The sequence below is a fragment of the Acinonyx jubatus genome, chromosome E4 (assembly GCF_027475565.1).
Source record: "Acinonyx jubatus isolate Ajub_Pintada_27869175 chromosome E4, VMU_Ajub_asm_v1.0, whole genome shotgun sequence".
Lineage (NCBI taxonomy): Eukaryota > Metazoa > Chordata > Mammalia > Carnivora > Felidae > Acinonyx > Acinonyx jubatus.
Window position 1 is genome coordinate 13003407 of NC_069395.1, and position 11293 is coordinate 13014699.

General features: G+C 39.6%; 1 long non-coding RNA gene across 1 annotated transcript in view; it reads left to right on the forward strand.

The window, feature by feature from the left end:
* Window positions 1–9769, forward strand: part of LOC113603934 (uncharacterized) — a 191725-nt gene extending 181956 nt beyond the window's left edge. The window contains exon 4 of the long non-coding RNA XR_008293276.1: window positions 1399–9769. This is a non-coding gene — a long non-coding RNA (uncharacterized LOC113603934). The remainder of the gene's footprint in view (window positions 1–1398) is intronic.
* Window positions 9770–11293: the final 1524 nt, after the last annotated feature.

Sequence of the window (11293 nt, forward strand, 5' to 3'; positions counted from 1 at the left end):
AGACAGTGATAGTTCTTCATCCTTCCAGTAGATGCTTCTGGATTGTCCTAGGTAGACTGTTCCATTGTCATATGCCAGCTCTGGGCCAATTACTTGTGTTAGTATTCTTGCCATTAATTGATGAAATCTGAAGGCTTGTATTTGGTCTCAAGTTGTTGTTTTCTGTTACTTTATTCAGTGAACCTGAGTAGGTCCTCCCTTGCAATTCTTACTTCTAATCACATCATTTCAATTTTTTTTAATTTTTTTTAATCCTAATGGCTCAAAGTAAGCTACCTCAATTGTTTTACAATGTGAAGGTATAAATATTCATATAAATAAATATACACATACATGGATAAATAGATAAGTCATATCCTGTGATCCCTACTGTGTCCAGATTCATTATTTTCATCTTTTTAATCAAATTTTAATTTTATAGGGTAATAGAATTTTATTTATTTATTTTATTAAAAAATTTTTGGGGGGGCGGCTGGGTGGCTCAGTCAGTTAAGCATCCGGCTTCGGCTCAGGTCATGATCGCACAGTTCACAAGTTCAAGCTCCCTGTCAGGCCCTGTGCTGACAGTTCAGAGCCTGGAGCCTGCTTGGGATTCTGTGTCTCCCTCTCTCTCTGTCCCTCCCCCTGCTCATGCTCTGTCTCTCTCTCTCTCTCTCTCTCAAAAATAAGTAAAAATTAAAAAAAAATTTTCAGAGCACAAGTAGGGGAGGGGCAGAGAGAGAGGGAGACACAAAATCTGAAGCAGGCTCCAGGCTCTGAGCTCTCAGCACAGAGCCCAACACAGGGCTCTAGCTCACAGACCATGAGATGGTGACCTGAGCCGAAGCCGGATGCTTAACTGACTGAGCCACCCAGGCGCCCCTATGAGGTAATAGAATCTTAAGCATCAAAAATCCTTCAGATAAAATCTAACCTGGTCCTGTAATACTTTTATTGATGGAGAAATTGAGAATAAGAATTTATGTAGCTTATTTGCATTAACAGTTATACTGAGTGTTCTAAACTTAGAATTCTAGTTTTCTGTTAAAAAGATATTTTTAATTTACCATATCGCTCATCCCACCTATCACCATAGGAAGTAGGTGGCCATGAGAAGGGAAAATAAAGGAAAATAAAATTGGTTATTTTATCTTTCTGGTACAGTAAAATAAAAGTACTGAGAAACTGAATTTGGGAATTGCCTTTTGGGGATTTTCAGTATTAATGCAAACTTTGTCCTTCATTAGGGAAAACTATAAATTGCAAAAGGGCCATAGATCTTAGAAAAGAAAACACTTGCACCTCACAGATGCGAGCAGTGCCATAAGGGTAGCAATATTGTGGTTGCAGAAGCACTAGGTGAGAGCAGGCATGTGTTTGTTGTGTCCCATGTTTCTCTTTGTTTCTTTTCTTGCCTAGGGAAATTAACCAACTGGCCGAGAAGCAACAGATCTGAATGCATGGGGGAAAAAACCCAGTTGCTCAAGCCTGTCAAAATGTATATTGAAAAATTTTCATCAACTCGCTTTGAAACATACTCTCTAACCTAAACCCAGTGTCAGTGGACTGTGGCAGGTGTTCCACATGGTAGTTTAAGAATGTCTGTGGGAGACGTGGAAGTAATTCAAACAAAAGAGGGCCTTTTTTTTTTTTTTTTTGTCAATAGAGGGGATGGTGGATACATTTCACGCAGAGGCAACATTTGTGTTGAGTTTGAACTGTGGATGGGATAGACGATTAGTGTTCCTGTCCAGGTTTGGATTGAGCCCCAGGGACCTGACTGAACCAGAGGCAATTGACTGAATTCAGATGCCACAATTAGGCTGGGAAAAATCCAAGAGGAATACATTTTTTTCCACCCAGATGACCTGAGACACTTGTCTATGCTTGAATTTCCCTGTTGATCTCAGTATGTGTGTCTTTTTCTTTAAAGCTGATGAGTGGGATAACCAGACAACACTAAAGTTAAGAAGTTTCTCACATATCCACTGTATATTTTTCTAAAAACTCTGCCCATATTTCTTTTCATCACATGTATTTATCACACATAATGGAGGGTTTTTCCATCTAAAAAACATAGTGACTCATTTTGCTAATCAATATTAATTCATACATGTATGGTTTAGATAGATATGAATTTTTCAATGTACATTTGGTTTGAAGTAGAATAAGGATTTTTTTTTTACCCATTCAGATATTTCTAGGAGAGCAAGTAAAAACAGGAACATAGATAGATGTAAGTAAATGGTAGAGAACAAGTATGAGACCTGCCCTTAGAGAGATAAACATCTAATAATGTGTGAACAGATTTCAACTGATATCAGAAAGGCTGTGAACAACATTGGTTTTGTTTCATCATTTGAGGGAAAGAATAAGAGAAGAGAGAATAGTGTCCTCTTTTTCTCCCGCTTGGTTGGGAGACTGTCATCAACATTGGCTTTAATCCTGGATAATCAACTTTTCTAGCAATTGAATGCAAGGAAGTTGGGTTTGTTAGCGATTTGAACAATTTCCAAATGAAAATCAACTTAGTTTTTTCTATTTCCTGACATATTGGCAAATCATTTTTATGAGCCCTTATGTGATTCATTGAGCCATTTGGGGAGGGTCAGAGGGCAAGAGTGCCATTTACCAGAGCAGGTTTAAGCTGGGAAAGGCGAGGTCAGAGGGGAAGAGAGACCCTCATTACTCTGGGAGGTTCTGGGGGCCAGCTCTGAGCCTGCCCAACTGTGTTAGGCTCACACTGGGTGTTTGTTAGCACAAAGCACCGAACTGCAGGTGTTCTGTGCTCTAACAGAGTCCTCAAAGATCAGCCTCAAATGTTTCTGTTACTATGAAGAGGATTAAAAGGATTTAAAAACCTAGCAGGCCTGTCCAAATGCTAGCATATTTGCCAACATTTGCCAAGAGGGAGGAAAACAGGATAGGCCGTATCAGCTACGAGGCTTGGTAGTTGGGGGAAACATACTTTTCAGGTTTCTTTTCCCCCCCTTTCTCTCCTTTTTTTAATAGCCTGAATGTGGAACTGTAGCACTTTCAACTGGAACTCGTTAAGAATTCATGGAGCAGAAAATGTAAAGGGTTCTGGAAATAGGGACTTTGAAAGGCCAGAAGTGAGCTATAAATAAACTGCTGTTGATACTCATTTTTTTTTCTGGTGGTTAAATACACTTATTACACCAGAATGCCCACGTGGAATAAACCAGGTGATTTTGACCTGAAAACCCAATTTACATGGAGGGGCACGTTGACATTTATGGACTTACTTACCACGTAGAGGTATCATAACAGCCATTACACATTCTTGAAAAGCACTTTGGCTATCCTGTATGGCTTGTCTGTATTGACAGCCATCACCTGCAAGTGAAAGTATGAGGGTCAGGCATCTGGAATCCTTGTTAAAGCACCAATGTTACTGCTTATCGTTAATGGATTTTACCATCAAATTCCAATTTCTTTGCTTTCAGCTTTGCCCTACCTTTAGTTGTTCTGGTTCCTCTATACAACACACTGATTTTTCAGTGAGGTCCAGTGAAGAGGCTGAGAACTGAGTTAGCTGTGTGACCTTGGGTAAGTCAGATAGCTTCTCTGAGCTTAGCTTCCTTACTGATCAAGTTGGAGTAATAATAAATTGCGCTATCCTCCTCATAAGATGTGGCATTTTTAAATAGGGGTGAGGCTGACACCAAAGACTTCCTTGCATGTGTTTATAGATAATATGTGAAGGTATGTGCATACACACACCCCCCCCCCCACACACACACACACACAGCCATGTCTCCCATACACATTATATAAGTCTCCGATTTCTAGGGTGATATTGTAAGAGTTTGCTTGTGTAATGGGTGTTGATTTTGGAGCTCACTGCAGAAACCTATTATTTGAATATGTCCTATCATGTGATGTTTGGTACAGGAATTCCTAACCTGGATCCATGGCCACTGCAGACTCAAAGATAGGCCTTAGAGGTCTGTACCCCAGAGAGTGGATGCAAACATTTAGTCTGCAATACATGCATTTTCTGGAAAGAAGTTTCATTATTTCTATCTGGTTCTCAAGGGAGTCTACAAATCTTGAAAATATTTAAGAACCACTACTCTGCAAGCTCTGGACTGTAAGGCAATGGGGGGAAGGATACAGGCTGTCTCTCCAAAGACAAGATAGTTCTTGATTTTTTCTCATGGCTCTTCCGTTTTTCTTTTCTCCATTTCATCATCAGTTAAGAAGGTATACAACGCATATTTGAAATTTAAATCAGGTAATTCACTTTTAACACAGTGTTTGATAATGCTCAATAAGTGTTAGCTCTTGTTTTAGCATTTTAATATCATGTAGTATCTTGATAAGCAAGAGAGGCATGCAGGAGATATTGCCCTTGATTAACTTGCCTTTGAAGAGCTTGAAGGGATCAGACACGTTAATATGTATCAAATAACAATGAGATTATGTGGGAAAGATTTCAAGGAAATGATGGAGGGAATTTTGCATGTGTTCAGATTGAAGAGCAGCCTGAGATAGGAAGACTGGATGAAGAGAAGTTGGATACTCTAGTGAGAGTTCAAAGGGGGAATGAGTCAGTCTTCCAAGTGAGATGCATCCAGAGGTAACTTTAGCCAGACAGGTTGAAGCAAGATTGTGGAGGGTCGAGAATGACATGCTGTGGAGTTCGGATTTGACCTGGAGGTAATGGGAGCTTCAGATGATTTTGAGCAGGAAAATTACATGAAGAAAACAATATATTCAAAGCATTAATTTGGCATATATGGGCAGGATGGAGCCATGTGAGAAGGTACTGGAGTCAGGAAGGGAACCGGGAGCTATGGCAATAATCAAGGTGTGAGGTGATGGGGGCCTGCTCCAGGATGGGAATGTTTGTGGAAGGTGCTGGGTATGGGGGCGGTGGGGCGTGTATCCACCTTAATTGCTTATTTGCTATGATTTCTGTTTCCAATGGCAGTTTGCCTTGGCTACTAAACCTTCCTGACCCTGAAATGTTCACTCCAGTCTTCCAACAGGGGAAGGAAAGAGGAAAGGAAGGGAAGAAAGGAGAGACGGAGGATGGGAATTGTTAGAGCAGGCAGTCAGGGACCTCTAGCGTGGAGACTGGATTCTAATCAACCGAAGTAGTCTCAGGGAGAGAAGGAGGAAGAGAGTAAGGATGGTCATTTGGACTTACTCAATTTAGGAATAACTTCCTCAAAAAGAGTCAATATGACTGAAAAATGAGTGACTTTAGTCTCCTATTTACATCAGAAGGAGCCATAAAATGCAGAGAAAGAGAGGCATTTGCTCTCCTGATTGAGCTTCAGGTTCACCTAAAGTGATGGTTTTCAAACTTTTTTGACCAACGCTCCATAATAAAAAATAAATTTAGATGGTAGTGAAACACACACACACACACACACACACACACACACAAATATAAACATAAACTTTATTGAAATAAAAGTTTTATAGAACATTCCTTCTCTTACCACCTGTGATTCATTCTGATATATTTTTTTCTGATCTATGTATGTATTTATATATGTATGTATTTTTACAAAGGATGGTTGTGAGTCACTAAACTGATTTTTTGATCCACTAATGGGTTACAACCTGCTCCTTATAAACCATAGACTTCTAAGGAGCTGGGATTCAGCACCAGGATCAGGAGATTCACGTACTCACAGGCACAACTGGAATGTTTTGGTCGGCTTCTGTTTCCTACCCACTGGCCTCACCCAAGCCTTTATTCTCTGTGGAGTTTCAAAACCTGAGAAGAGATCGCGGCCCTGCTCCATTTATTTTAGAACTCCATTTCAGAACCTGATCTCAGATGCAGTGCCTACACCCAAGCCCCCTGGCAGGGCCGTCCAGTTCACTAGCATGGCAGTCCTCACTTGGGACACGAAGCCCACACACGAAGATCCATCAACAGGGCTTGTTCCCTAATGAGACCTGAACCCAGACACAATGGCCACAATTGGTACAGACATTTTAATGTCTTGGGCTGGTTCCTTATATTATCCTTGGCTCTAGTGGACCAATGCACACACAGTAACATTCTTTACCTGAAGTTAGCTGTAATTTCAAACTAGGTAGAATTCTTTCCTACCTTTGAAACCACAAAATAAAATCAAAGAAATAGGATCTTTTGCAGACTGTGGCTTTGCATTGACGAGAAGGGGTGAAAGGCAAGCACATGGCCTCAGGTTGGAAATAAATTTTAAAATGTCTGATTTTGATCATAAGGCCAAATTATCTGGGCACGCAGTGGTCATTAAAGCCTTCTGTCTGTAAGCCTCTCGTGTATGTATATGCGTACCTGTAGTTCAGCATTCTGGCTCAATAATAAGTAGAACATCAAAGCAGAGAAGGAAAAGTGAACCCAGGCAATGAAAATCAATCTGATTTAAGGGAATTGAGTCTGCCTATGAACTCAGCTAGTTATCAATATCCTGGAAAGAAAAATGTAGAATATCAATTCTAGGAGCCATAAATCAAAATGGGGGTGCAATTATTTCCACTTACATGTTCCTGCTTTTAAGAAGACTAAAGTTGTGAGGAATAACTCAGGTGGGAATGAACTCCAGTATTTTGCAGTGGTCATTCTTCTTTTGGGAACAGTGGCCTACTTATTACCTGACTTTGACCATTTCCCTGGAAATTTGAGTGTATATTGGCAACACTGTTGAGTGTTTTGGTGGGCCCCTGGTTTCCTTTATGGTCTAAGGATTGGGTGGATATGTCGTCTGCTCAATTTCCAAGTAAAGCCCCAAGTTAAATGGTTCTAGAACTATGGTACATTAATCCCCAGAAGGAAGTCAGTAGATGACTTTTGAAATTATATGGAAAATTTTGTGTATAAGTATGAGAATGAATTTTTCTAGGAAGAAGGCCATAGCTTTCATCAGTCTGCCAAAAAGATCTGCAAAAAGCTTAAGAATCACTGCACCAGAATATCACCAGCATCTAGATGTGTCAAAGTAATATAATCATCAGGCTCTATCTTCGGGGACCACTCAAATCATGGATTGGAAAGTGAAAACACCACACGGCAAATGGCTTCATTTAGAGTCGAAGGCTGGGGTATGGGACGTGGTTTGGATTCCTGTGTAAGCCAGCTTCCTTCTGCCTCATGACTATACACTGTATGACAACCAACTCAATTGGTCAAGGACCAATTGTAAAAAGGGAGCTATAATGAGAAAGGCAGTATAAACAACAGATAAATGGAAAATCCAGGACCAGACCTTGTATCTTTAAATCCAGGTCAAATGCTCCTTCCATTTCCTTACACTGCCATGATAATTCTTTCAGTCATTCAAACATTTAGCATGTGAGTACTGGTCTGTCACTGAGCTGTTTTCTCCAGGCCCAACGTCCCAGCTTCTTTGATTCAGCTCTTAAAATTGACATGTCCAGTCCCTCTAATATTGTGGTTCCTACTCTTAGAAACACTCTCCTCTTTGTCAATGTCCCATTAAATTGCTAGATTCCTAGGGGCGCCAGGGTGGCTCAATCAGTTAAATGTCTGACTCTTGATTTCTGCTCAAGTCACGATCTCACTATCATGGGATTCGGGCTCCGGGCTGGCCGCACAGAGCCTGCTTGGGATTCTGTCTCTCCCTCTCTCTCCGCCCCTCCCCCACCCAAGTGCTTGCTCTCTCTCTCTCTCTCTCTCTCTTTCTCAAAAAATGAAAAATACAACAAAAAATAATAAAATAAAATAAAGTAAAATAAGTGCTGGGCTTCTAGAAAATATTTCAGATATGAAGCACAACAAGGGCTAGCGATTTACCACTGTCTTTTTCCTTCCAAGGAATATGGGACTAAGAAAGCTCTGTTGCTTACAGTACCAAATAGCACATGTTGTTCTGATACCGAGCCATTTACCTCTGAATCCCTGAAGTCTACAGTGATAGATATCCTCCAAGATGGCCCCTGAAGTTTCTTGCTCCTCCTATTTATCCCCTTGTGTAGTCCCCTGCTACACTAAAAAGTACTGATCTGTAGGGCACCTGGGTGGCTCAGTCTGTTGGGCATCCGACTTTGGCTCAGGTCATGATCTCGCCATTTGTGGGTTCAAGCCCCGCGATGGGCTCTGTGCTAACAGCTCAGACCCTGGAGCCTGCTTTGGATTCTGTGTCTCCTCCTCTCTCTGCCCCTCCTGTGCTCATGCTCTGTCTCTCTCTGTCTCTCAATACTAAATAAACGATAAAAAAACTAAAAAGAAAACTACTGATCTGTGTAACTAATAGAATATTGTGGAAATGATGGAGTGTGATTCCAGGGCAAAGTTGTAAAAGTCATTCCATTATTTTTTTTTTTTTGTCCTTCCTATCTTTTAGGTAACCTATTCTGGAGGGAGAAAGTGCCCATGTTGTAAGGGAACACAAACAGCCCTATATGGAGGTCCATGTAACAAGGAACTGAGGCTTCCTGCCAATAGCTAGTGTTGTATTGCCAGTCATGTGAGTGAACCATCATGGAAGTGAATTCTCCAGCCCTTGTTGAGCCTTTAGATGCCTTGACCCTAGCCAACTTCTTGACTGAATTCTTTTGAGAGACGCTGAGCCACATCCATCCAGCTAAGTCACTCTCAAATTCCTCAATTTTAAAGATATTTGTTGCACAACAAAAGATAACTAACACATCTATTCAGTAGATAAGTGAAGCCTAACTCTATCATGTGCTTTAGATTCACATTCAAACAAAGATACTGATCATCTAATATGGTGCCGTATATTTTGTGACATGTTTCAAAATAAATTATTTTGTTCACTTTTTATGATAACTCTGTTATGGATGCATAATAAGCCCTTTTTTACGTAGTAGAAAACTAAGACTCAGAGAGGCAAAGCAACTTCACTATGGTCTCATATCTAGAAAATGAAGTGAGAACTTGTATTACTGACCAGATTCCCATGTTCCACCTGCTAGGGTACAGTTTCAAAGGACATATAAAGCCACAAGAACCATAGTGGAGGGCTATGGTGCTCAGGGAAGATAACACTATATCTTTACATTCCTGTACTGGTACAACCAACTATTTTACACCTTCATTGAAAATGTGACTTTACTGCAGAATCTATTGTATTTCATGCTTCCTTTTCTTTTTCCAGAATTCTTTTCAAGGCAAAATATCAATGAAAAAGTATTGATTATGGCTATAGTGAGGGAGTAGATTTGCGGAACCAGTATGAAAGCTATTATGTGTTTTTTTCTGGATGTTTAGATGGAGATATATTCTTCATCTCTTCACATGATCATAAAGTCACATTTAACAGATCTTGCCAACATCTATATACTTGACTATAGTATTGCATAAAAAGAAAACCCACATTAGAGCATAAGCTATGTTTTATGTTCACCACTGTACCCCAATGTATAAGTGCATGGATGTGGCAGATACTTAACAAGTAATGTTGACTATTACAACATATGATGGACAGGCCGCTTTATAAAATGGACGTTTACCTTCAAATTAAGATAAAGACTGTCACTCTAATTTTTACATATATATTTTCTACTTATCACTAAAATCTATACTTTCTATATTTCTTTCTGTATAGAAAGAAATGCAAGAACCTGAAACAAATAATTCAGACACTAACACATTTCTTCATGGGGATTATTCACATTTTATATAGTGGTACTAGTGAATGGTGTCCAAAGTCTGAGCCCTATTATTTTTCATCACATTAAAGAAAAAGCTTTGAAAGGTAGAATGGTGAGACATCACTCTTTCTTTTTATCCCATGGCTGCATGTCATTTTTATTTTCATACCTCATCTTGGATGAACTTGCTTTTTATCTAGCTGTCCTGGGTAACATTATCATCCTGATTCAGATCAATGTTTCATGTCGAAGTTTGTACCTGCAGCATTTAAACATGGTCGGGTCCACAAGAAAGTTATAGTTGTTTGCTGTGTGAACACTTGATAATTTCGTAGTTATAAATATGAGCTTTAATGTTTTCTATCAGGTTAAGGTAGAGAAATGAGAAGATTTTAGATCACGTGTGTAAGTGTTGTAATTATTCTCATTGCTCTTCTACTCTTTTCCACTATAATCTGTCATGTCAAATTCTGTTTGGAATACAGAGATTTTTCTGTTGAGAAGAACGGAAAACAGATTTCTTTAGCTTAATGTTTTATTTCAAAGGACTAATAATGGTAACGATGATATGATTCTGCTCTCTTTTGAGAAATTTCAGCTCACACGATTTCCTGCAGAACTGGGATCGACAAGGAGGATATGTTTCACTGAGAAATAAGTAAACAGGGATCTTTAACAAGACAACCAGTGTTTTATGCTTAAATAAATCAATGGGAAGATAATAAACCAGTTCTGTGCTGATGATTCCTTGATTTCTGGTCTTTCAGGAAAAAAACAAAACAAAAACAAAAACAAAAACAAAAAAACAATACCCGCCAGATAGTTTTTCTACATAGGTTAGACAGAAGGTATGAAGAGATCATGTTGCCCAGTTGGGTCACTTAGTTTTCTTTGATTTTGAGGAGGAAAACTTGAAGTCAAACTGCCTGAGTTAAGATTTCAGCCCTTTCGCTTGCTGCCTGTGTGATTTTTGAGCAAGTTGCCTAGCTTCTCTGTGCCTATGTTCTTATCACTAACATGAGGTTAACAAGCTGGGGTACCCAGCTGGCTCAGTCTGTAGAGCACATGACTCTTGATCTTAGGGTTGTAAGTTTGAGTCCCGCATTGGCTGTAGATATTAGTTAAAAATAAAATATTTAGGGGTGTCTGGGTGGCCCAGTTGGTTAAGTATCCAACTCTTGATTTTGGCCCAGGTCATGATGTCATGGTTCGTGGGATGGAGCCCTGCATCAGGCTCTGCGCTGACAGCATGGAGCCAGTTTGGGATTCTCTGCCTCTCTGCCCCCTTCCCCCGCCGCTTTCTCTCTCAAAATAAGTAAATAAACATTTAAGAATAAATAAATAAAATTTTTAAAATGACGTTAATTATAGTATTTACTCCCTAGGACCATGGTGAGGATTCAATAAGTGAACACTTGCAAAATGTTTAGACTAGAAACTCACAAAGTAAGCACTCTGTAAAATTTAGTTGCCATTCATTTATTTGACCATAACGTTATTGTCACTGTTTAATAATTCTGCAACTCAGGGAATTAAGAGCAGGATCTCTTTCAGAGAAGGCATCCTCTTGCACTGAATATGGTCACATGAGGACTTCAGATTGCCATAAAAGTTACCATAGCAAAAGAAAATTCTAATGAATTTCTCAAGAGGTAATGGAAAAATTCTTGAAAAAAAGTTCGTATGTTCTCCTGTGATGGAGAGAGCTAAG